The sequence below is a fragment of the Hypanus sabinus genome, chromosome 17 (assembly GCF_030144855.1).
Source record: "Hypanus sabinus isolate sHypSab1 chromosome 17, sHypSab1.hap1, whole genome shotgun sequence".
In the NCBI taxonomy this organism is placed as follows: domain Eukaryota; kingdom Metazoa; phylum Chordata; class Chondrichthyes; order Myliobatiformes; family Dasyatidae; genus Hypanus; species Hypanus sabinus.
Genome location: NC_082722.1, coordinates 74381510 through 74409323, shown reverse-complemented (window position 1 = coordinate 74409323; position 27814 = coordinate 74381510).

Here is a 27814-nt window from a genome sequence, read left to right as displayed (position 1 = left end):
GAAGAGTACTTTCAGCCCGTTGAATGTATTCTGTGTCCTCCTGAGGAATCTGATCAGTCCCATTCATCCGCTGTTGCTTCGTTCTTCTCCCGAATCTGTCTAATCTACAGTGGGTGCCACAGTAGCAGAGAAGTTAGCAAAACACTATTACAGCTCAGGGCATCCAAGTTCAATTCCGGCATTCGCTGTAAAAAGTTTGTACATCCTTCCTATGAAATGGATGGGTTTTCTCTGGGTGTTCGCAAAGCCCAAAAACATACCGGTTAGTAGGTTGATTGGTCATTGTAAATTATCCTGTGATTAGGCTAGTCTTAAATCAGGGGCTGCTAGGTGGCACAGCTCAGAGGGCTGGAAAGGCCTATTCCGAGTTGTATCTTTAAACAAAAATTGAATTGACTTCATTTCTTACACATTTCACATACATGAAGAATAAAAATCTTTACATAATGTCACCATCGAAATGTGCAATGTGCAAACATAGTAATTTATAATAATTTATAATAAATAGAAACGCCAATGTAATATAGAATACACTCAAGTCAGCATGAGTTCATCAGTCTGATCGCCTGGGAAGCTGTCCTGGAGCCTGTTGGTCCTGGCTTTTATGCTGCGGTACCATTTCCCAGATGGTAGTAGCTGGAATAGATTGTGGTTGGAATGCCTTGGATCCCCAATGATCCTTTTTACACACCTGTCCTTGTAAATGTCCTGAATCATGGGAAGTTCACAACTACAGATGTGCTGGGCTGTCTGCACCACTCTCTGCAGAGCCCTGTGATTAAGGGAGGTACAGTTACCATACCAGGCCGTGATGCAGCCAGTCAATATGCTCTCAATTGTGCCTCTGTAGAAAGTCCTTAGGCTTTGGGGGCCCATACCAAACTTTGTCAACTGTTTGAGGTGAAAGCAGCGCTATTGTACAAGACCAGAAGGCACAGCCTCAGAATAGAGGGACATCCATTTAGAACAGAGAAGAGGAGGAATTCCATTAACCAGAGCATGGTGAATCTGTGGAATTCACCATGCTCAGACAGTTCTGGAGGCCAAGTCACTGGGTATGTTTAAGGAAGAGGTTGAAAAATTCTTCATTAGTCAGGGCACAAAGGGTTACAGGGAGAAGGCAGGAAATTGGGGCTGCAGGGGAAATGGACTATCATGATGAAATGGTGGAGCAGTCTCAATGGGCAAAATGGCTTAATTCTTCTACTATATGTTGTGATCTTCACACTTTCAGTCCTGTTGAATGGTCTTGACCTAAAACATTCACTCTTCTGCCTCCACAGATGCTGCTTGACTTGTTGAGTTTCTCCCATCTCCAGGGCCTAAAAGGAGGTATTTACCCATCAGGTCCTTGCAGGACCCTGGACTGTACCTGGGCACCATGGTGTGATGCTAATACAGCAAGGGACTGAGTTCAGAGACAATAGATTTCGGTGTTCAATCCCGGCTTCCTCTGTAAGGAGTTTATAAATCCTCCTCTTCGAATACATGGGTTTCCACTGAGTGTTCTGGTTTCCTCCCATAGTCCAAAGACAAACCTGTTAGCAGGTTAGTTGGTCATTGTAATTTGTACTGTTATTAAGCTATGATTAAATTGGGGTTGCTGTCTGTGGACTAAATAAATGTCCCATCAGTCCCATTCCTCCTCCAAGAGGACCAAAACCTTTTCGGAGGGTTTGGAGGCTTGTGTGCCACAATGACCTGGAGAGCTATGTTGGATGAAGTCAGGGCCTTATGCTTTGGCTCTTGGTAGATTCACCCATAACAAAGAGGTCAAAGGATACAGACCAGGCTAAGAGTATTTTACCTATCCTCCAGGTTTGGGGGTCCAACTCATGGCTAACAACCCTTACTGATCAAAAAAAAATTGTTATGGTAAAGCAATGAAGACTCCTTCTTTATCTGTGTAACGATGTGGACAGACAAAGATGGAGAACCTTCATTGCTGCCCAAAACATCAGCAGCTTAACTGGCAGCAAGTCAGTCCCATTCCTACGTTTATTTCCTTTCAAACTCTTCCGGCACACTTGCCTATCAACTCCCCTATTATAAATTTCTCAACTCCCCATTTATAAAAGAGAGGCAACTTGCAATGGACAATTACCACAATGATTCATCTTGACAGACTGTCACCTAACCATTCCCTCCCATCAAGGGTAGACACCACAGAATTTTTTATCAGGCAAGGTGTGAGAAGATTGGATGCCTATAACCAGGAAACTGAGTGAAATTCGATTCTCCATTTCAGCAGTCTGCCTCATAAGATGCAGAGTCATCCTTATTGAGTGAAGTGTACCAATGTTCCATTTTTAATACTTTGCTTCCCTGCTAGTTTTACAGTGCATGACCAAGATTATACTCTTCAGAGTATCCACCCCAAGATCCTTGTTACAGACAATGAATAAATGTTAGCTTAAAAGGTCCATAAAAAAGCATTGAGAAAAAGCTAGTCACTCAGTAATGTGCAGAATCTTGCGTATATACTTTTTTCTTTTATTTATTTAAAGATGGTGGTTGTTTGTCATGTCCGACAAAGACAGGAGACCTGTGTGGGAGAGCTTTTAACATGGAAAAACCATTGCACCAGGGGAGGTTCCACTCTCTCATCCTCAAAAGTCCAGGTCCAGTGGTGTGAACAAGCGTCACAAACTGAGGTCTTCGCTGTTTGCAGTGGATGACCGCGATGTCTTCTGAGCCTCGTCATGCCCTTCGCTTTCCATGGGGCATTGCAGAACTGCCTTCCTGGCCGTTGAACCTCACATCCTCACATGCCTGTCGGAGCTGACTTCATAAGCTTAGACAGGAGATGGAGATGGAGCGGGAGAGGGAGGGGGGGGGGGGGAGAGAGAGAGAAGTTTAAATAAGTACACTGAAGGCAAAGGTATGCAGGGATATGGTCTAGGTTCAGATTGATTGGACTAGGCAGTGTAACAGTTCTGCACAGTCTAAATAGGTGGAAATTCATGTTTTTGTGCTGTAGTCCTTTATAACTCTTGATTAAGGTCAGTTAATAACAATGCAATTCTTGTACAGGAATGGTCTTTCATTTTGAGTTGTTCCAACACTGAATACAGTGGCAGTGCTGAATTGTCTAAGCAGTGATTTGGATTGCTCTGTGGTTATCAATGACGAATTGGAAATGCAATTCATTCTCTCCCCATATTATTATCAAGTGTTTCTTTTCTGTTCAAGCTTATAAACTGTCCTTTGTGTATCAATACCCTTCATTCTATCTGTTTTTTTCCACACTCTACTAGGGATTTTAACATGTGTATCAAATAAATATTCGCACTGCAAAAAAGGAAATCAATACTTTTTATGTAATGCTGAAAAGGTTAACCAGACTACAGAAGAATTACTTCATTCAAAGTCAGTAAATTAAGCTGCTTTTATGTGTCACTTGTCATGCTTACATCAAATTCCCAAATTATCAGTCATTATGGGAATAAAGCGTTGTATCCAAAGCATGGTACAGCAATTACAGGTCTCAAACCGACATGTATCAAGTAACCATCTATCATGCAAGAGTCAGGGGCAGATTGAATTAGATTCAGAGTTAAAGGGAGGTTGGAAATGACAACGAATGCTCTGAATAGTTTTGTCAGTCGATCCACTACAGAAGGTTTCAGTCCTGTCTTGACCAAAATGTTGACTGTTTTCTCTTTTCCATAGATGATGCCTAGTCTGCTGATTTTTTCCATCATTTTGTGTATGGTGCTTTCATTTAAAACTTTTGTGTCTTTTCTTGTCGTCCTAACTGAGTCATAGAGCACTATGGCATGCAAGCAGGCCCTTTGGCCCATCTAGTCCATGCTGAACTGTTGACTTCTTTATTTTTCTTTATTTAGAGATGCAGCTCAGAATTTACTCCACTGGCCCATCAAGCCATGATGCCCACCAATTTAATTATAACCTAGTCACAGGTAAATTTCTAATGAATAAATAACTTACTAACTGGTACATCTTTGGACTGTGGGAGGAAACTGGAGCACTTGGAGGAAACCCACATGCACACAGGAAGGAAGGAACATACAAATATCCTTACAGAGGCTGCCTAAATCGAACTCCAGCACACTGAATACTATGCTACCATAACATTGTTCTGCCTAGCCCCATTGACCTGCACCTGGGTCTTAGCCCTCTTTACCCCTCTTATCCAGGCACTTATTCAAACTTTTCCTAAATGTTGCAGTCAAATCTGCACCCACCACTTCCAATGGCAGCTTATTCCAGGGGTTAAAGGTCTATTAAGTTCAAGGTTTCAAAAAATATCAAAGTACATATATAACACCATATATAACTGAGATTCATTTTCCTCTGGGCACACTCAGCAAATGTATAGATTAGTATCTGTAACAGGATCAATGAAAGATCAAGCAGAGAGCAGAATACAACAATGATGCAAATGCAAATATAAATAAATATCAATAAATAGTGAGAGCATGAGATAATGAGATAGAGTCCTTAAAGTGAGGTCATTGGTTGTGGAACATCTCAATAGGTGGGCAAGTTATCCACTTTTGTTCAAGAGCCTGATGGTTGAGGAGTAGTAACAGGGGGTCTTGTACAATCTACTTGATGACAGCAGCAAGAAAGGAGCATGGCCTGGGTGGTGATGATCTCTGATGACGGATGCTGTTTCCTTATGACAGAGTTTTATATAGATGTGCTCAACGTTTGGGAGAGCTTTACCCAGATCCAATACCTTTTATAGGATCTTCCTTTCAAAGCATTTGTGTTTCCATACCAGGCTGTGATGCTGCCAGTCAATATACTCAACACTACATATCTCTGGAAGTTTGTCTACCCTGAGATTCATTTTTTGTAGGCATGCACAGTACAAAAAAGACATGCAATAGAACCAATGAAAGACTACACACAAATACTGACAAACAGCCAATGTGCAAAAGAAGACAAACTTTGCAAATACAAATAATAATAAATCAATAAATCTGAGGAGATGGATTGTAGAGTCCCTGAACATGAGTCCATAGCTGTGGAATCAGTTCAGAACTGAGGTTATACACACTGGTTCAGAAGTCTGAAGGTTGAAGGTACTATTCCTGAACATGGTGGTGTGGGACCTCAGGTTCCTAGAACTCCTGCTCAATGGCAGCAGCAAGGAGAAAGTGTGGTCTGGACACTAGGGGTCCTTGGTGATGGATGCAACTTTCTTGTGGAAGTGCTTCTTGGAGATTTGCTCACTGGTGGGGAGGGCCTTGCCTGTTTTTTGATCCATGTGCCTATCCAAACTTCTTTTGAATGTTGTCATGGAACCCACATCCACCACTTCTACTGGCAGCTCGTTCTAGGGGTCAAAGGTGTATAAAGTCACAAGAAACAAAGTTTTTATGGCTCAATCAGTAGCAGCCGCACCCCTGAACAGGTAAACATTCAGTAAGTCTAACTCTAAAGAGCTAACCAGATAAATTAAATTCCAGCGCCAACAGAGATGTGTCTTTCTGTTGGAATGTAGACCAATCAACTTCTATCTCTGCATCATAGTAAGCATCCTATCTAGATGTATCACAGCTTGGTACTGCAACTGTTCTACCTGTAACTGTAAGAACCTGCAGAGGGTTGTGGAGCACAGCAGAATGTTCAGCTCATCGCGGGAACAGGTCTTCCCTGAGTCTGTCTACAGTTCTCGTTGCCTTGACAAAATTGGCACTATGCTCAGAGAAACCCCTTTCCCAAATGTCCTCTGTTCCTCTGCCTCCCATCAGGAAGATATCAAAATGTTCCGATATGGTCCAAGTACAGAGAGAGAGAGAGAGAGAGAGAGACTAAAATGGGTCAACAGTTCACCGACTTTAATGGAGACTGTTGCAGAATTTAAAGGGAAAGGAAAACAACAACCACCAGGCTAAAAGGGCCGTTAATAAACTCCCAAACAGAAAGTCAACACTGTGGCTGGAAAGAGAAAGTAATCACAAATGAATACTGCTGCTTGACAGAGTCAGTTGAAGTCAGAGCCAGAGTCAGAGTCAGTCTTATTTCCGGGACAAGGACAAGGTGCATATACCTTGCTATGCTTTTGGGCAAGTCTCGGCAAGAACAGAAAAAATGAAGAAGTTAAATACCATTGCAATGAAACAGTGATTAACTGGAATGTGCATGATCATGAATGTGATTGTCAAACCTGTTGCCTAGACCGCACTGCAGAGTCTGTGGTTGTGAGAGAAAATATAAAAACTAGAAAGCATGTCCAGCAGGCTCAAGGACAGCTTCTATCTTGTTGTCCCAATGCAATTAAACAGTCTCCTATTACGACAAGATTGACTCTTGGCCTCAGTCTATCATGTCATGGACTTGCAGATTATTGTCTCCTTATATTGCCCATTCTCTGTAATTTAATACTTCATTCTCCATGTATTTTTTTTTGCTTTATATAACTTCAATGCACCATTGTAATGATCTAATCTGTATGGACAATATACACGACAAATTTTTCACTCTACCGCAATACATGTGTCAATATTAAATCAATTTACCAATTTAAATTGAAGACCAACAGCAGAAATTCCTCCACACTATTTTAAAGAAGAATAGAGAGTTCTGCCAAATAGAACATAGAACACTATAGCACACTACAGGCCCTTCAGCCCATGATTTTATGCTCACCTTTTAACCCACACCAAGATCAATATAACCCTTCCCTCCAACATAGCCCTCCATTTTCCTTTTGTCCATATGCTTAATAGTCTAACCAAAATTTATTCCTGACAACTTCCTGTGCTGAAGTTTGTGGGAGCTCACTCTGCACAGATTATTGACTATAAATAACACATGAAAAGTTTTTCATTGGTTAGAGGTATAGAGTCATAGAAAACTGCAGCAGAGAAACAGGCCTTTTGGCCCATCCAGTCCATGTCAAACTATTTAGGCTGCCTAGTTCCATGGACCTGCACCCAGACCGTAGTCTTTCATACCCCTTTTCTGTCTCTTATCAGTCAGAAACTACAAAAACATGGAACTTATAAGATTCTATGGCTTAAAAAGAAATGTGCAAGTCTACAGAAAAGCATATGACTTCATGTCCTTGTGAAAACTGCTCTTGGATTGAAACTTTCACAGAGAAATGCAGTTATTGGCAGCTGGGTAACACTACCAGTTCAACTTATTGACATTATTACCTTTCCTGCATTGCCGAAAGCAAGAGTCAATTCATAGCCAATTTAATTTCTTCTGCACTAAAAGGAAGATATTATTTCTGAAAAATAAATCTGCAAATTTAGAACCTTGTCAATTGCTATCATTGCCAACTTAACTTTAACATTTTGAATAGAGTCAGGTAAATTTACATAATTACATATTTATAATAGTCGCACATCCCAACTAGCAGAACCCCTTTGAATATTCAGTACTTCTCCAGTCCTGATGAAGGGTCTCAGCCTGAGATGTTGACTCTTTGTTCCTTTCCATGATGCTGCCCGGCCTCGTGAGTTCCTCCAGCATTTTGTGTGTATTACTCTGGACTTACACTATCTACAGCATCTCTTGAGTTCAGCTAGATTAAAAACATGGGTTAATGAATAGTTCCAAGCTGTGCACAGAGGAATTTATGGTAAGTACATTAGCAAGAGATCCAGTAACAGAAATGCAACCCTTGAGAGTCTGAGGCTATAGCACCATAGGTCAAAGCCATTGGCTTTTGAAAAATTGCAGTGAATTTCCTCTTTAAAAAGCAGCTGATTCATAGCAATTACAGATGAATTGGCAGTGGGAAGAAAAAAGGAAAAGTAAAGTGTTTTCAGAGCATGTTTTCATGATCTCAAATTCACTGCTTATCAGAGAAACAGGTCAGTTTCACAAAACTTTCAAAGGGGTTACAGATTTCTGATTAAATTGGAGATATTTGTAGATGTATGGGGAAACAACCAATAGAGTAGGACTAAAGGAATAACTCTTTAGAGGATTGTTCTGACTCCTGACAACAGTCGAGTCATAACTACACCAAAATGCACTTTATCTAGATGTTGAGGATCTATCTTTTTGATCTAAAGCACTCTAGACTCCAGTCCTGTGGGTAAAATAGTAGCAAAATATTAAATAAGTCCTGTTCCTCAAAGTCATCTTCTAACTTTATCAGTGGGCAAATCTCCACTCTCAGCTTTTCAGCTTTCAATGTAGTTATAACTCAGAATGTTTCTAAATTCCACTGTTACTTAGTAACATTTAAAAACTATTAATCAACTAAATAATTTAAACAGTGAGTAATATGCTTGACAAAGTCCTGCAAAGCAGATTGAATGAGAAAATAAAAATGCTAGGGTCTCTAAGAATAAGCAGAAAGTTAGATTGATTACTGTAAGTGAAATTAAAAGGGCAAACACTGGGGTTTTGCATAACTCTTGATGCGCTGGGGTTCCACCTGGCTCAGTATTTGTAGCCTTTTGCTTTTTGTTGTTTCTACAGTAAGTGAATTCAATTTGAATGCAGGGCACACAGTTAGAAGGTTTACACTGTACTGTATTTGTCAATGTGGAGCAGACAGTGAGTTTGTAAATCTGGTCGGAGCAGAGAATATTGAAAATTGCAAGGGTAGAGCATCCCAAGAGGGGTGTGGGGACAGGCGGTTATTGATAAGTGCTGAATATTTCTTTGGTGCTTCACACGTCCTCCCCTCTCCCTTCCCCTTTTCCCGACTAAGATTCCCCTCTCCTTGCCCTCTTCCCACTCAGCCCACAATAGAGACCCACATCAGAATCAGGATTATCATCACTCACGTATGTCATGAATTTATTTTGCAGCCGCAGTACAGTGCAATGGATAATACTACTACACCACTGTGCCAAAGTCTTAGGGTGTATATGGGCCTAAGGCCTTAGAACAGCACTATAGTTAAGACAAGGACGGGAGGTTGGATTTGTGGAGTGGTATTGATGGGTTGGTGAGGTAGACACAGAAAGTGGAAATGGAATTCAATTGGAGAAGTGTGTTCAGTGGAATCGAACAGGGCAAAAGAAGAGAGAATAGAGGAGCAATGGAGCTTAGAGTGAGAATCTACATTAGACTGCATAAGGAAAGTCAATAATTATCTTAATTTATTGGGGAAGAGCAGGGAAGACAGACATATCTAGACCACTGTGTACAGATCCAGTCACTACCCCAAAGACCATGCCTTGTAAATGTCCTGCAGCACCATCTCACTACTGGAGGAGGTGCATGAACTCATTGACAGGATTGGAAACTACAGTTATGCGAGAGGTTGCATTTAGTTGGAGCTGGGTTCCATTCAATTAAAAGATTTAGAGAATATTTAGTTGTAGTGTTGTGAAAGACTTACAAAGAGAAATCTGAAAAGACCTGTTTTGCAACAGCAAGTTATGATCCTAAGAATATAGTAAACACACACACACTCCCCTCTCTCACTTGCACACTCTTGCACTCTCTCTTACTCCCTTACACTCTCTCATTCACACACTCTCACTCTCTCTGACACTCTGTCACACTCTCTCATTCCAGTCTTTCTTATTCTCTTACAGTCTCTCTCACTCTCTCTCTCTCTCTCTCTCATTCAGTCTCACACACAGTCTCTCTCTCATTCTCTTACACTCTAACATTCACAGTCCCTCACAATCTTACACTCTCTCTCACATAACGTTTCCCACATAAACTCATGAAAGGACATAGTTTTAAGGTGAGAGGGGAAAGATTTAGAGTCATAAAGTCATAGAAAAGTACAGCACAGAAACAGGCTCTTCAGCCTGATTCCAGATCCTATTCAACCCCATACACCTCGCCGTATCCTTTGATGCCCTGATCGATCAGGAAACTATCAACTTCTGCCTTGAATATACCCTCAGATTTGGCCTTCACCATGGTCTGTGGCAGAGCATTCCACAGTTTCATTACTCACTGGCTATAAATTTCCTCCTTACCTCTGTTCTAAAAGGTCATCCCTCAATTTTGAGGCTGTGCTCTCTAGTTCTGGATACAGCCACTGTAGCAAATATCCTCTTTGCATCCACCCTACCTAGTTCTTCCAATATAGTCCTTCCTCAGCACTACCTACCCCTCCACCTATCTTCATATCATCTGCAAACTTTGCCACAAAGCCATCAATTCCTGATCTAAATCAATAACAGTGTGAAAACTTGCAGTCCCCACTCACTGCCTCTTGGCTGTCAGCCATTTCTCTATCCATGCTTGTATCTTTTCTGCAATGCCACAGGATTTTATCTTATTAAGCTGCCTCATATGTGGAGCCTTATCAAATGCCTTCTGAAAATCCAAGTAAATGACCTCTCCTCTGTCCACTCTGCTTGTTACTTCCTCAAAGAGCCCTACCAGATTTAAGACCTATCCACCTTCAAAACCTTTCAGTTTGCATAGCATCTTTTTCCTTTCCAGTAGCATTGGCACTCACTCTTGCTTCCTGACACTCACCAGTCCCTGGCACACTGCTAGTGTCTTCCCCAATAAAGACAGATGCAAAGTACTGTACCCATTAAATTCATCTGGCATTTCTTTGTTTCCCATTACTACCTTACTAGCATCATTTTTCTGTGGTCCAATATCAACTCCCAAATCCCTTTTACTCTTTATAAAATTGGAAAAAAATGTTTAGTATCTTGCTTTATAGTATTGCTTGCTTGCCCTCATATTTCCGTATTTCCCTTCTTACAGATATTTAGTTGTTTTTTGTTCAGTTTAAAAGCTTCCAAATCACCCAACTGCCCACTCACTTTTGCTACCTTGTATGCCCTTTCCTTGGCTTTTATGCAGTTCTTAACTTCCTTTGTCAGCCATGGTTGCCTACCCCTGCCATTTGAGAATTTCTTCTGTGGGACATTTCTATCCTGCGCCTTATGAACTATTCCCAGAAACTTCAGCCATCTCTGCTCTGCCGTCATCCCTGCCAGTATCCTCCTCCAACCCACCTCCTCTCTCGGGCCTCTGTAATTCCCTTTATTCCATTGTGATACTGATACACATGACTGACGTTTCTCCCTCTCAAATTGCAGAATAAATTCAATCATATTATGATGACTGCCTCCTCAGGGTTCCTTTATGTTAAGCTCCCTAATAAGATCTGCATTATTACACAACACACAATCTAAGATAGCCTTTGCCTGTGTCGGCTCAAGAACAAGGTGCTCTAAAAATCATCTCATGTGCATTCAACAAATTCCCTCTCTAGCAATCTGACACCAACCTGACTTTCCCAAAATTGAAGTCCCCATTGAGTCCTGCCGAAGGGTCTCAGCACGAAACGTTAACCATACTTTCTCCATAGATGCTGCCTGGTCTGCTGAATTCCTCCAGCATTTTTTGTGTGTTGCTTGGATTTTCAGCATCCACAGATTTACTCTTTGTCATTACAATTGTATCATTACCATTATTTTCCAGCTGCTTTTGCAATCTCAACCCCACAGCTTGGCTACTACTTGGAGGCCTACATATGATTCCTATAATGATTCTTTTAACCTTGCAGTTCCTTAACTCCCCCCGCAAAGATTCAACATTTTCTGACGCTATGTCACCTCTTTCTTAAGATGTAATTCCATCTCTCACCAACAGAGCCACACCAGTGCCTATGTCTTCCTGTCCTTTTGGTACAAGGTATTTCCCTTGATGTTAAGTTCCCAACTATGGCCTTCTTTCAGCCACGACTCAGTGATGCCTACAATGTCATGCCATCCAATCTCTAACTGTGCCACAAGTCTGCCCACCTTACTCCACAGGCTATGCACATTTAAGTACAGTATCTTCAGTCCTGCATTCTTCATCCTTTTGAATTTTGCCTGTAATACAATTTAATTCTTTGCTCTGTCTACATTTGTACCCAATCATTGGCTTGTCCTTCCTTACCATCATGTTATATCCATTATCTACTGGTAAACCTGCTGGCTTATCCTCAGCTCTATCATACTAGTTCCCATGCACCTATCGAAAATTTTCTTGAACGTTGAAATCAAGCTGTCACCCACCATTTATGCAGGCAGCTCATTTCATATTCTCCCGGATGAGTTATAAGGGATCTGAAAGGAAACCTTTCCACTAAGAGTGTGGTGGATATATGTAACACACTGACTGAGCAAGTGACAGAGGCAGATACAATTACCACGCTTAAAAGACATTTAACCAGGTATATGGATAGGGAAGGTTTAGAGCAGGGGTTCCCAAACTGGGGTCTATGGACTCCTCGGTTAATGGTAAGGCTCCATGGCCTAAAAAAAGTTTGGAAAAACTTTAGAGGTATAAGGGCCAATCATAAGAAAGTAGGTTCAGCTGAAGTACTTTGGCATGGTTGAGTTCGGCCAAAGGGCCATTTTCCATGCTCTATAACTCTATGACTCTATTTCTCAAAGCAGCCCAGATAGTTCCTTTCTATTTCCTTAGGAATGCTTTGGGAGCAACAACACTCTCCCAGCAATATCGCTTCACCATGTTTGCTTCTCAATTCTTATGGACTCACATGTTGTTTGTTCTCGTAACTGATCACTCCTCAGTGGCATTTACCAGCAAGCTCCGGATCAATCGGAGGTGTGAGCTTGATCCCAGCCATCCTCTGATACCACCTTCAGCTTGGCACCGTCCATTCCGAGACAAATTATTTATCAGTAACTATCTGATCAAAAGTTCTATTGTGGGCTCAAAGCTTGTTTATGGCGATACAGTCACGAGATCCATTCTGACTTACTCAAAGCAGCACTGAAGAAATACTAAAATGTCAAATGTTGTGTCATTAAACGAGCCCGGTAACATAAGCATTCATTTTCCAGTGTATAATTGATTGGTACATATCAGAGCACTGTGATACGATGCATGTTTGGTTTATAATCCTTTCGGAGCTCTCGACTGACAGTGTTAATTGTGGTTGTCAGTCTTTTCATTGCAAGTGTAAACTCTGCCATTGCTTTGAAAATCAAAGGAAAGCACATTGATCTGTTGATCTGTGTTGGATTGATGTTACACTCTCCAACATCAGTCAGCTTTGGCGCAGTGGGTAGCACTGCCTCAGAGACAGTCACTTGTGGATTTAAATTCTGCCTGAAGAACTGAGTACAAACCTGGCTGTCACTTCATTGTCGTACCATGGTGGTGCTGGGCTATTGAAGGCGCTATCCTTTACTTAAAGATTTGCCTACTGACTCTGTTTGCCCTTTCTGACGGAGGTGAACAATCTCAGACCACTGTTCTGAAAAAGTGCAGCAGAGCGTACTGATTAATTTTCGATCCTTAGTGAATAAGTAAATATAGTCGGTGACCACTTTATTAGGTGCACCTGTACATCTGCTCGTTAATGCAAACTCTAATCAGCCAATCATATGGCAGCAACTCAATGCATAAATTATGCAGGTATGGTCAAGAGGTTCAGTTGTTCAAACCAAACATCAGAATGTGGAAGAACTGTGATCTGTTATTTTGACCATGGAGAGATTGTTGGTGCCAGGCAGGGGACTGATCTCCTGGGTTTTCACACACAACAGTTTCTAGAACACCTTGTAATGAGAGTGCTCAGAGGAGAATGGCCAGACTGGTTCAAGTCAACAAGAAGGCTACATAACTATGCTTTACAACAGTGGTGTGCAAAAGATCAACTCTGAATGCACAACATGTCGAACCTTATGACCATAGACTCAGTGGCCGCTTTAATTGGTACAGGAGGTTGTAGATTTATAAGGAGCAAACAATTTGAATGTTTCAGAGGATGAGTGTTTAAATGTGGTGAGGGTTTATACCTCCAGCATGCCTGCAGGCAGTGAACGGTAGATGCCTCCGAGCCTTTAGTTCTGAAAAAGATTCCACATTTTCAGTTATATTTCTGAAACCGAGTTTAATTCAATGCCCCGGTCTTTTGATCCCTCTGTTATTGTGAAAAGTTCCTGTTTATTTATTAGAAAATAGTAATAGTAGTGCTGGGTGGTGGGGTGAAGATGCATCTCTACCAAACGAGGTGTGAGGCGTTCCTTCCCACCACTAGCCTGCAGGTCACCCTTGGCCAAGGTGTAGCACCTGCTTACTACCCTCCCACCCTGATCAGGGTCAGGTGAAGCTATGGGAGCAGTTGGTGGATGGTCATATGAGCAATTGGTGCATATCACAAGTCCTGGTAATGTGACCACTAATGCCAGGCTGATAACCTCCAAAGAGAATTGATAATGGCTGGGTTCACCTGTCTTGTAAAGACACCGCTCAGAAAAAGACAATGGCAAACCACTTCAGCAGAAAAATTTGTCAAGAATGATCATGGTCACAGAAAGACCGCGATCACCTATATCATACAAACATGGCATTTAACAAATGACGAGTGGTAGTGCAATTACTCCAGTCGAGTATGATATTTCCCTAAGGGGTTATTCCCTTAATGAACATTGCCTGTGCATGACTTTGTTTAATGTAGGGAGGCTGATGCAAGGGCAGCCACTATGTAGTCCCTGATGGATTGGGGTCTTGCCTCACGAATCCCCTTTGAATTCCCCACTCCCCTACTTAAGTGCATGTTCTCTAATACTTGAGATATCTACTATGGGAGGAAGTTTCTGAGAATCTACTTTGCTGTGTGTAAGCCTCTCATAAATTAATAAACTTCTGTCGAGTCTTCCTTTAGTATGCTGGTAAACCACTTCTGCACTTCTGATTTCTGAATTTGCTCTCAATTTAGAAAATAGTCTACATTTTTATTCCTCCTATCAAAGTACATGACAATACACTTCCCTACACTGTATTCCATCTGCAACTTATCTGCTGATTCTCCTAATTTGTCTAAGTCCTTCTGCAGGCTCCCTGCTTCCTCAAAACCACCTGCCCCTCCACCTATCTTTGTGTTGTCCACCAGCTTGGCCACAAAGCCATGAATTCCATCATCCAGATCACTGATATATAATGTAAAAAGAAAGGTCCCAACACCTATCCCTGCAGAACACCTCTAGTCACCAGAAAAGGCTCTATTTATTCCCACATTTTGCCTCCTGCCACTCAGACAATGTTCTATTCATGCTAGTATATTTCCTGTAATACCATAGGCTCAGATCTTGTTTAGTAGTCTTATGTGTGGCATATTGTCAAAGACAATCTGAAAATCCTAGTACATAACATCCACTGACTTTCCTTTAACTATATTTCCCGTTATTTCCTCAAAGAGTTCCAACAAATTTGTTAGGCAAGATTTCCCCTTAAAGGAAGATTGTTTAGAAATCCTCAGCCTGTTTGTACAAAGCCCTTTATAGACTGATTTTCAAGATTCAAAGTACATTTATCATCAAAGTATGTATAAATTAAGCAACCCTGAGATTTGTCTGCTTACAGGCAGCCACAAAACAAGAAACACAAAATAATCCAATTTTTAAAAAAAGGCCAACACCAAATGTGCAGAGGGAGAAAAAACACAAATCATGCAAACAATAAGCACAAGCAACAGAATTCAGAAAGAAATTGAGTCCATAAACGTGAGGCCTGGAGCAGGCCCATAGCCTCAGAATCATGGAGAGAAAAATACTTAAGAAGTGGTTGCGGGAGGCCGAGGAACAGTTATAGGATTGAGTCAGCGGACTGGGCTGTGTTCAAAAACTCATCTGAGGACCTGAATGAATACATTGTGGTCATTACAGACTTTATTAACACAGCTGTGGATGAGTGTGTTCCAATAAAATTGTTCAAGGTTTTCCCTAATCAGAGGCCCTAGATGAACAATAAAATCCGGAATCTGTCAAGAGCCAGATCAGAGGCATTCAAGTCTGGGGATCAAGAATGCTACAAAAGGTCTCTGGAAATCTAGAAATTGATCTCTGGAAAGTCATTTCTTAAGCGAAGTGGAGATTCAGGACTAGACTAGAATCAATGAGGATTTAAATGCCATAACCTCCTACAAAGTTAAATCTTGCTACATAGGGGACAGCAGAGCTTTGCTTCCAGATGACCTCAATGCCTTCTATTCTGGCTTTGATCACCAGAACAGGGAGGAACCATCATGCAGCCCCATGTCGCTTGATGACCTATTAGTCTCAGTATCTGAAGATGACTTCAAGTCAAGTCAAGTCAACTTTTATTGTCATTTCGACCATAACTGCTGGTACAGTGCATAGTAAAAATGAGACAACGTTTTTCAGGACCATGGCACAGTACATGACACAGTACAAAAAACTAGACTGAACTACGTAATAAAAAAAAACAACACAGAGAAAGCTACACTAGACTACAGACCTGCACTGGACTGCATAAAGTGCACAAAAACAGTGGAGGCATTACAATAAATAATAAACAGGACTTGAGAGCTGCATTCCAGAGAGTGACTCCAAGGAAAGAATCCATTCTGGATAGAGTACCTGGCCAAGTTCTGAAGCCCTGTGCTGACCAGCTGGCTGGTGTATTCACGGATATCTTCAATCTCTCACTTTGGCAGTGTGTGGTACCCTCCTGGTTCAAGCAGGCTTCAATTATATCAGTGCTCAAGAAAAGCATGGTAACCTGCCTCACTGACTATCACCCAACAGCACTTAATCCACAGTGACAAAATGTTTTTGTAAACTGGTTTTGAAGCATATCAGCTTGTGAATGGCAACTTGGATCCACTCCAATTCGCTTACCAAAGCAACAGATCTACAGCTGAATCTGTCTCATTGGCTCTTCATACAACCCTGAAACATCTGGACAGCAAAGGTGCATACATCAGGATGCTCTTTATCGATTACAGCTCGATTATCCATCACCCCTCTAAGCTAATCGGTAAATTCCAAGACTGGGGTCTCAATACCCCCTTCTGCAATTGGATTCTCGGTTTCCTCACTTGCAGACTGCAGTCAGTTTGGATTGGCAAAAACATCTTCTACACAATCTCCATCAGCACAGGAGTACCACAGGGATGTGTGGTTAGTCCCCTGCTCTACTCGTTTTATACTTATGACTGTGTAGTTAAGTACAGCTCCAACACCTTATGCAAGTTTGTTGATGACACCACTATTGTATTTGTATTGTGGGCTGTATCAAAGGGGGAAATGAATCAGCATACAGGAGGGAGATTGAAAACTTGGCTGAGTGGTGTCTTAACAACAACCTCTCACTCAATGTCAATAAGACCAAGGAACTGATTGTAGATTTCAGCAGAGCGAAACCAGAGGTCCATGAGCCAGTAATTATCGGAGGATCAGAGATGGAGAAGGTCAGTAACGTTAAGTTCCTGGGGGTCACTATCTCTGAGGATCTGTGTTGGACCCATCATATAAATATAATTGCAAAGAAAGCTCAAGAGTGCCTCTACTTCCTCAGGAATCTGTGGAGATTCGGCACGTCATCGAAGACCTTGACAAAGTTTTATAGATGTGTGGTGGAAAGTGTGCTGACTGGCTGCATTCCACACCAGTGAAATGCTTTGAGTGGAAAATCCTACAAAAGATAGTGAATTTGGCCCAGAACATCAAGGATAAAAACCTTCCAACCATTAAGCACATCTTCATGAAATGTTGCCAAAGAAAAGCAGCATCCATCATCAAAGATCCTCACCACCCAGGCCTGGCTCTTTTCTCATAGTTGCCATCACATAGAAGGTACAAGAGCCTCAGGACTCACACCACCAGGTTCAAGAACAGTTACTACCCCTCAATCATCAGGAAGGAGGTACAGGAGCCTCAGGACCCACACCAGCAGGTTCAGGAACAGTTATTACCCCTCAACCATCAGGAAGGAGATACAGGAGCCTCAGGACTCACACCACCAGGTTCAAGAACAGTTACTACCCCTCAATCATCAGGATCTTGAACAAAAGGGGTTAAGTACACTCATTTAAGAACTCTTTTATCTCTTTACTTCATGTTCATTATTTATTATCTGCATTTGCACAGTTTGTTTACAGTTTACATTTCCTGATATTTACAGTTTACATTTCTTGATGTTTACAGTTTGCAGATCCCAATTACAGTTACTGTTCTGTAGATTTGTTAAATAAGCATTTAGAAACAGAAAATCTCAGAGTTGTACGTGAAGGCTCTGTTGTACGTACTCTGATAACAAATTTTGCTTTGAACATTGAAATTTGGAGCAGCGAGCAGAATTCCCATTTCTCCGGTGAAATGTGGATGTTCAGGATGCTGGAAAGTACTTGCTTCCATGCTTTTCACAAGCACTTTTAGCTATGAAGCTCAGTATTGTGCATTATTGTCTGACAAACCTTGCCTAGGAGAACAGTGCAAGATAAAACCAGATCTTAATTCTTTTTTCATTCATGGGCCTCTTTGAATGGCTCTCAATTATAACCAAGCAATGGTCCATTCCTTTTTCACAACTCTTGATGCGGAAGGTGCTGCACCTGAAGTGGTACTTCAATAGTTCTACAGTTGTCAGGGTCCGGTCCAGAATCCGCGTTCCGGGTCTCAACCTGGTCCGAGGGCTCTGGACTCCGGGTCCTGCAGTTGCTCCTCCCGTCACCCGTGAACAAGTTAGGACCCTCCTGGCTCAAGGAGGCACACCTGTGACTCGTTGAGCTGCAGGTGTTTATAAGGGGCCTTGGGACTGGGACCAGGCGGGTGCTTGTTTTGTTCTGTTTCCTGTTCTCCGCCGGCTCCGAACTCTTCTCTGCATTCTGTTATCCAGCCCGGGCTCAGACCTATCCTTCATCATGCTTCTCTGCCCTGTACCAGTACTGCCAGGTTGGTCCTCTCCCTCACCTTTCTTCCCATGCGCTGGTCCCGCTTCTCCGCTCGTTCGTGTTGTTCGCGCGGTGACGCTGTCTGCCGTCCTTGCCCGATTTTCCTGTTATCATGACTGTTGTGTTGGTCACCCTAGACCAGGGGTCGGCAACGTTTACCACTGAAAGAGACAACATGGACCCATTTCCCACAGAAAAGAAAACACTGGGAGCCACAAAACCTGTTTGACATTTAAAATGAAATAACACTGCATACAACGGTTTTTTTTGCCTTTATGCTATGTATAAACAAACTATAATGTGTTGTATTTATGAAATTGATGAACTCCTGCCGAGAAAACGAAATTACATTTCTGCATGCAACAAAAACATTTTGTACTCTGAAAAAAAGACGTTGGGTTGAAGGTTACTCCATAGTTAGCCTACCTTGGATCGAAGAATTAAAAGAAAACGCGCACTGGCGGGTGTCAGGCATTGGCAGTGGTGATGTATATTAATAGTGATAAAAAAACACGTAGCGGTGTGCTGCACGCAGCGCTAAAATAAAGACTGCAGTCAAAGGTAACTTTATTCAAACTAAACAGCCTTGCTTTAAAGCCTCCCTCAACCCGTCCCCGTGGGCACGGATGCTCCAAAAGACACGTACTCACAAACCCCCGTAGGCTATCTCCCTTAGCCGGAACGGTGGCTAATTGTAAGCCGGTTCGGATGTGCCAGGAAATGGGGTCTCCACAACGTTTTATTTAGATTGTACAAGATCACCATAATCTTCAAATTTCGAATTACATTTCAAAAACTAACAAACCACGAGGAGCCACAGCACAGAGATGAAAGAGCTGCATGCGGCTCTGGAGCCGCGGGTTGCCGACCCCTGCCCTAGACCTATGCCCGTTCCTATCCCTTGCTTCCGTCAGGCAGGTCTGGCCGGTCTGCCCCGTCCTCCTCTTCCGCCCAAACCCTGGGATTGTGCCTCGCACCCGCCTAGGGGTCCGTGTCGTGCCCAGGCCTCCAATGTTTCCGCCTGAGAGGCGTCCCTACCCGGGACTTATGCGGCCCGCCCACGGAGGGCTCTCCTCTGCCCCGTACTCCTTTTCTGCCCGAACCCTGAGATAGTGCCCCGCACCCGCCTAGGGGTCCGCGTCATGTCCACGCTTCAGTGTTTCCACCTGGGAGGCGGCCCTACCTGGGACAGATGCGGCCCGCCCAGGGAGAGTTCTCTGCCAGCTTATCTAGCCACCTAGACCTGTCTGCCTGCCTGTCTGAACCCCAGGGACCTGTCTGCCTGCCTGAACCCCGGGGACCTGTCTCCCTGCCTGAACCCTGGGGACCCGTCTGCCTGCCTGAACCCCAGGGACCTGTCTCCCTGCCTGAACCCCGGGGACCCGTCTCCCTGCCTGAACCCCGGGGACCCGTCTGCCTGCCTGAACCCCAGGGACCTGTCTCCCTGCCTGAACCCCGGGGACCGGTCTCCCTGCCTGAACCCCGGGGACCTGTCTACCTGCCTGAACCCCGGGGACCTGTCTGCCTGCCTGAACCCCGGGGACCTGTCTGCCTGTCTGCCAGTCTGAACCCCGGGGACCTGTCTGCCTGCCTGAACCTCGGGGACCTGTCTGTCTGCCTGAACCCCGGGGACCTGTCTCCCTGCCTGAACCCCAGGGACCTGTCTGCCTGCCTGAACCCCGGGGACCTGTCTACCTGCCTGAACCCCAGGGACCTGTCTGTCTGAACCCTGAACCCCAGGAACCTGTCTGCCTGCCTGAACCCCGGGGATCTGTCTAACTGCCTGAACCCCGGGGACCTGTCTGCCTTTTGAACCCCGGGGACCCGTCTGCCTGCCTGAACCCCGGGGACCTGTCTCCCTGCCTGAGCCCCGGGGACCTGTCTGCCTGCCTGAACCCCGGGGACCCGTCTGCCTGCCTGAACCTCGGGGACCTGTCTACCTGCCCGCCAGCCTGAACCCCAGGGACCTGCCTGCCTGAACGCCGGGGACCTGTCTACCTGCCTGAACCCCGGGGATCTGTCTTCCTGCCTGCCAGCCTGAACCCCGGGGACCTGTCTGTCTGCCTGCCTGAACCCCAGGGATCTGTCTGCCTGCCAGCCTGAACCCCGGGGACCTGTCTGCCTGCCTGAACCCCGGGGATCTGTCTGTCTGCCAGCCTGAACACCGGGGACCTGTCTGCCTGCCTGAACCCCGGGGATCTGCCTGCCTGCCAGCCTGAACCCCGGGGACCTGTCTACCTGCCTGAACCCCGGGGACCTGTCTACCTGTCTGAACCCCGGGGATCTGTCTGCCTGCCTGAACCCCGGGAACCTGTCTGCCTGCCTGAACCCCGGGGATCTGTCTGTCTGCCAGCCTGAACCCCGGGGACCTGTCTACCTGCCTGAACCCCGGGGACCTGTCTGCCTGCCTGAACCCCGGGGACCTGTCTGCCTGCCTGCCAGCCTGAAACCCGGGGACCTGTCTGCCTGCCTGAACCCCGGGGACCTGTCTGCCTGCCTGCCAGCCTGAAACCCGGGGACCTGTCTGCCTGCCTGAACCCCGGGGACCTGTCTCCCTGCCTGCACCCCCAGGGACCTGTCTGCCTGAACCCCGGGGACCTGTCTACCTGCCTGAACCCCGGGGACCTGTCTCCCAGCCTGAACCCCAGGGACCTGTCTGCCTGCCTGAACCCCGGGGACCTGTCTACCTGCCTGAACCCCAGGGACCTGTCTGTCTGCCTGCCTGAACCCCAGGGACCTGTCTACCTGCCTGAACCCCAGGGACCTGTCTGTCTACCTGCCTGAACCCCAGGGACCTGTCTGCCTGCCTGCCTGAACCCCGGGGATCTGTCTGCCTGCCTGAACCCCGGGGACCTGTCTACCTGCCTGAACCCCAGGGACCTGTCTGCCAGCCTGAACCCCAGGGACCTGTCTGTCTGCCTGCCTGAACCCCGGGGACCTGTCTGCCAGCCTGAACCCCAGGGACTTGTCTGTCTGCCTGCCTGAACCCCAGGGACCTGTCTACCTGCCTGAACCCCAGGGAACTGTCTCCCTGCCTGAACCCCAGGGACCTGTCTCCCTGCGTGAACCCCGGGGACTCGTCTGCCTGCCTGAACCCCAGGGACCTGTCTCCCTGTCTGAACCCCGGGGACCCGTCTGCCTGCCTGAACCCCAGGGACCTGTCTCCCTGTCTGAACCCCGGGGACCCGTCTGCCTGCCTGAACCCCGGGGACCCGTCTGCCTGCCTGAACCCCAGGGACCTGTCTGCCTGCCTGAACCCCGGGGACCTGTCTACCTGCCTGAACCCCGGGGACCTGTCTGCCAGCCTGAACCCCAGGGACCTGTCTACCTGCCTGAACCCCGGGGACCTGTCTGCCTGCCTGAACCCTGGGAACCTGTCTGCCTGCCTGAACCCCGGGGACCTGTCTCCCTGCCTGAACCCCGGGGACCTGTCTGCTTGCCTGAACCCCCGGGGACCTGTCTGCCTGAACCCCCGGGGACCTGTCTGCCTGAACCCCGGGGACCTGTCTACCTGCCTGAACCCCATGGACCTGTCTGTCTGCCTGCCTGAACCCCGGCGACCTGTCTACCTGCCTGAACCCCAGGGACCTGTCTGTCTGCCTGCCTGAACCCCGGGGATCTGTCTGCCTGCCTGAACCCCGGGGACGTGTCTGCCAGCCTGAACCCCAGGGACCTGTCTACCTGCCTGAACCCCAGGGACCTGTCTGCCAGCCTGAACCCCAGGGACCTGTCTGTCTACCTGAACCCCAGGGACCTGTCTACCTGCCTGAACCCCAGGGACCTGTCTGTCTGCCTGCCTGAACCCTGGGGACCTGTCTGCCAGACTGAACCCCAGGGACCTGTCTGTCTGCCTGCCTGAACCCCAGGGACCTGTCTACCTGCCTGAACCCCAGGGACCTGTCTGTGTGTCTGCCTGAACCCCAGGGACCTGTCTGCCAGCCTGAACCCCGGGGACCTGTCTGCCTGCCTGAACCCCGGGGAACTGTCTCCCTGCCTGAACCCCGGGGACCTGTCTGTCTACCTGAACCCCGGGGACCTGTCTGCCTGCCTGAACCCCAGGGACCTGTCTGTCTACATGAACCCCGGGGAACCGTCACCCTGCCTGAACCCGGGGACCCGTCTGCCTGCCTGAACCCCAGGGACCTATCTGCCTGCCTGAACCCCGGGGACCTGTCTACCTGCCTGAACCCCGGGAACCTGTCTGCCTGCCTGAGCCCCAGGGACCTGTCTACCTGCCTGAACCCCGGGGACCTGTCTGCCTGCCTGAACCCTGGGAACCTGTCTGCCTGCCTGAACCCCGGGGACATGTCTCCCTGCCTGAACCCCGGGGACCTGTCTGCCTGCCTGAACCCCCGGGGACCTGTCTGCCTGAACCCCCGGGGACCTGTCTGCCTGAACCCCGGGGACCTGTCTCCCTGCCTGAACCCCGGGAACCTGTCTGCCTGCCTGAACCCCAGGGACCTGTCTACCTGCCTGAACCCCGGGGACCTGTCTGCCTGCCTGAACCCTGGGAACCTGTCTGCCTGCCTGAACCCCGGGGACATGTCTCCCTGCCTGAACCCCGGGGACCTGTCTGCCTGCCTGAACCCCCGGGAACCTGTCTGCCTGAACCCCCGGGGACCTGTCTGCCTGAACCCCGGGGACCTGTCTCCCTGCCTGAACCCCAGGGACCTGTCTGTCTGCCTGCCTGAACCCTGGGGACCTGTCTGCCAGACTGAACCCCAGGGACCTGTCTGTCTGCCTGCCTGAACCCCAGGGACCTGTCTACCTGCCTGAACCCCAGGGACCTGTCTGTCTGTCTGCCTGAACCCCAGGGACCTGTCTGCCAGCCTGAACCCCGGGGACCTGTCTGCCTGCCTGAACCCCGGGGAACTGTCTCCCTGCCTGAACCCCGGGGACCTGTCTGTCTACCTGAACCCCGGGGACCTGTCTACCTGCCTGAACCCCGGGGACCTGTCTCCCTGCCTGAACCCGAGGGACCTGTCTCCCTGCCTGAACCCGGGGGACCTGTCTACCTGCCTGAACCCCGGGGACGTGTCTCCCTGCCTGAAACCCGGGGACCTGTCTGCCAGCCTGAACCCCAGGGACCTGTCTACCTGCCTGAACCCCGGGGAACTGTCTGTCTGCCTAAAACCCCGGGGACCTGTCTACCTGTCTGAACCCCGGGGACCTGTCTGCCAGCCTGAACCCCAGGGACCTGTCTACCTGCCTGAACCCCGGGGAACTGTCTGTCTGCCTGAACCCCGGGGACCTGTCTACCTGTCTGAACCCCGGGGACCTGTCTCCCTGCCTGAACCCCGGGGACCTGTCTACCTGCCTGAACGCCGGGGACCTGTCTGCCTGCCTGCAAGCCTGAACCCCGGGGAACTGTCTCCCTGCCTGAATCCCGGGGACCCGTCTGCCTGCCTGAACCCCAGGGACCTGTCTGCCTGCCTGAACCCCAGGGACCTGTCTGCCTGCCTGCCAGCCTGAACCCCGGGGAACTGTCTCCCTGCCTGAACCCCGGGGACCCGTCTGCCTGCCTGAACCCCAGTGACCTGTCTGCCTGCCTGAACCCCGGGAAACTGTCTGTCTGCCTGAACCCCGGGGACCTGTCTACCTGTCTGAACCCCGGGGACCTGTCTCCCTGCCTGAACCCCGGGGATCTGTCTGCCTGCCTGCCAGCCTGAACCCCAGGGACCTGTCTGCCTGCCTGAACCCCGGGGACCTGTCTACCTGCCTGAACCCCAGGGACCTGTCTGCCAACCTGAACCCCGGGGACCTGTCTCCCTGCCTGAACCCTGGGGATCTGTCTGCCTGCCTGCCAGCCTGAACCCCAGGGACCTGTCTGCCTGCCTGAACCCCGGGGACCTGTCTACCTGCCTGAACCCCAGGGACCTGTCTGCCAGCCTGAACCCCAGGGACCTGTCTGTCTGCCTGCCTGAACCCCGGGGACCTGTCTGCCAGCCTGAACCCCAGGGACTTGTCTGTCTGCCTGCCTGAACCCCAGGGACCTGTCTACCTGCCTGAACCCCAGGGAACTGTCTCCCTGCCTGAACCCCAGGGACCTGTCTCCCTGCGTGAACCCCGGGGACCCGTCTGCCTGCCTGAACCCCAGGGACCTGTCTCCCTGTCTGAACCCCGGGGACCTGTCTGCCTGCCTGAACCCCGGGGACCTGTCTACCTGCCTGAACCCCGGGAACCTGTCTGCCTGCCTGAACCCCAGGGACCTGTCTGCCTGTCTGAACCCCAGGGACCTGTCTCCCTGTCTGAACCCCGGGGACCCATCTGCCTGCCTGAACCCGGGGACCCATCTGCCTGCCTGAACCCGGGGACCCGTCTGCCGGCCTGAACCCCAGGGACCTGTCTGCCTGCCTGAACCACGGGGACCTGTCTACCTGCCTGAACCCCGGGAACCTGTCTGCCTGCCTGAACCCCAGGGACCTGTCTACCTGCCTGAACCCCGGGGACCTGTCTGCCTGCCTGAACCCTGGGAATCTGTCTGCCTGCCTGAACCCCGGGGACCTGTCTCCCTGCCTGAACCCCCGGGGACCTGTCTGCCTGAACCCCCGGGGACCTGTCTGCCTGAACCCCGGGGACCTGTCTCCCTGCCTGAACCCCAGGGACCTGTCTACCTGCCTGAACCCCGGGGACCTGTCAACCTGCCTGAACCCCAGGGACCTGTCTGTCTGCCTGCCTGAACCCCAGGGACCTGTCTACCTGCCTGAACCCCAGGGACCTGTCTGTCTGCCTGCCTGAACCCCGGGGATCTGTCTGCCTGCCTGAACCCCGGGGATGTGTCTGCCAGCCTGAACCCCAGGGACCTGTCTACCTGCCTGAACCCCAGGGACCTGTCTGCCAGCCTGAACCCCAGGGACCTGTCTGTCTACCTGAACCACAGGGACCTGTCTACCTGCCTGAACCCCAGGGACCTGTCTGTCTACCTGAACCCCGGGGACCTGTCTACCTGCCTGAACCCCGGGGACCTGTCTCCCTGCCTGAACCCGAGGGACCTGTCTACCTGCCTGAACCCGGGGGACCTGTCTGCCAGCCTGAACCCCAGGGACCTGTTTACCTGCCTGAACCCCAGGGACCTGTCTACCTGCCTGAACCCGGGGGACCTGTCTGCCAGCCTGAACCCCAGGGACCTGTCTACCTGCCTGAACCCCGGGAAACTGTCTGTCTGCCTGAACCCCGGGGACCTGTCTACCTGTCTGAACCCCGGGGACCTGTCTCCCTGCCTGAACCCCGGGGATCTGTCTGCCTGCCTGCCAGCCTGAACCCCAGGGACCTGTCTGCCTGCCTGAACCCCGGGGACCTGTCTACCTGCCTGAACCCCAGGGACCTGTCTGCCAACCTGAACCCCGGGGACCTGTCTCCCTGCCTGAACCCTGGGGATCTGTCTGCCTGCCTGCCAGCCTGAACCCCAGGGACCTGTCTGCCTGCCTGAACCCCGGGGACCTGTCTACCTGCCTGAACCCCAGGGACCTGTCTGCCAGCCTGAACCCCAGGGACCTGTCTGTCTGCCTGCCTGAACCCCGGGGACCTGTCTGCCAGCCTGAACCCCAGGGACTTGTCTGTCTGCCTGCCTGAACCCCAGGGACCTGTCTACCTGCCTGAACCCCAGGGAACTGTCTCCCTGCCTGAACCCCAGGGACCTGTCTCCCTGCGTGAACCCCGGGGACCCGTCTGCCTGCCTGAACCCCAGGGACCTGTCTCCCTGTCTGAACCCCGGGGACCTGTCTGCCTGCCTGAACCCCGGGGACCTGTCTACCTGCCTGAACCCCGGGAACCTGTCTGCCTGCCTGAACCCCAGGGACCTGTCTGCCTGTCTGAACCCCAGGGACCTGTCTCCCTGTCTGAACCCCGGGGACCCATCTGCCTGCCTGAACCCGGGGACCCATCTGCCTGCCTGAACCCGGGGACCCGTCTGCCTGCCTGAACCCCAGGGACCTGTCTGCCTGCCTGAACCACGGGGACCTGTCTACCTGCCTGAACCCCGGGAACCTGTCTGCCTGCCTGAACCCCAGGGACCTGTCTACCTGCCTGAACCCCGGGGACCTGTCTGCCTGCCTGAACCCTGGGAATCTGTCTGCCTGCCTGAACCCCGGGGACCTGTCTCCCTGCCTGAACCCCGGGGATCTGTCTGCCTGCCTGCCAGCCTGAACCCCGGGGACCTGTCTGCCTGCCTGAACCCCGGGGACCTGTCTACCTGCCTGAACCCCAGGGACCTGTCTGCCAACCTGAACCCCGGGGACCTGTCTCCCTGCCTGAACCCTGGGGATCTGTCTGCCTGCCTGCCAGCCTGAACCCCAGGGACCTGTCTGCCTGCCTGAACCCCGGGGACCTGTCTACCTGCCTGAACCCCAGGGACCTGTCTGCCAGCCTGAACCCCAGGGACCTGTCTGTCTGCCTGCCTGAACCCCGGGGACCTGTCTGCCAGCCTGAACCCCAGGGACTTGTCTGTCTGCCTGCCTGAACCCCAGGGACCTGTCTACCTGCCTGAACCCCAGGGAACTGTCTCCCTGCCTGAACCCCAGGGACCTGTCTCCCTGCGTGAACCCCGGGGACCCGTCTGCCTGCCTGAACCCCAGGGACCTGTCTCCCTGTCTGAACCCCGGGGACCTGTCTGCCTGCCTGAACCCCGGGGACCTGTCTACCTGCCTGAACCCCGGGAACCTGTCTGCCTGCCTGAACCCCAGGGACCTGTCTGCCTGTCTGAACCCCAGGGACCTGTCTCCCTGTCTGAACCCCGGGGACCCATCTGCCTGCCTGAACCCGGGGACCCATCTGCCTGCCTGAACCCGGGGACCCGTCTGCCTGCCTGAACCCCAGGGACCTGTCTGCCTGCCTGAACCACGGGGACCTGTCTACCTGCCTGAACCCCGGGAACCTGTCTGCCTGCCTGAACCCCAGGGACCTGTCTACCTGCCTGAACCCCGGGGACCTGTCTGCCTGCCTGAACCCTGGGAATCTGTCTGCCTGCCTGAACCCCGGGGACCTGTCTCCCTGCCTGAACCCCCGGGGACCTGTCTGCCTGAACCCCCGGGGACCTGTCTGCCTGAACCCCGGGGACCTGTCTCCCTGCCTGAACCCCAGGGACCTGTCTACCTGCCTGAACCCCGGGGACCTGTCAACCTGCCTGAACCCCAGGGACCTGTCTGTCTGCCTGCCTGAACCCCAGGGACCTGTCTACCTGCCTGAACCCCAGGGACCTGTCTGTCTGCCTGCCTGAACCCCGGGGAT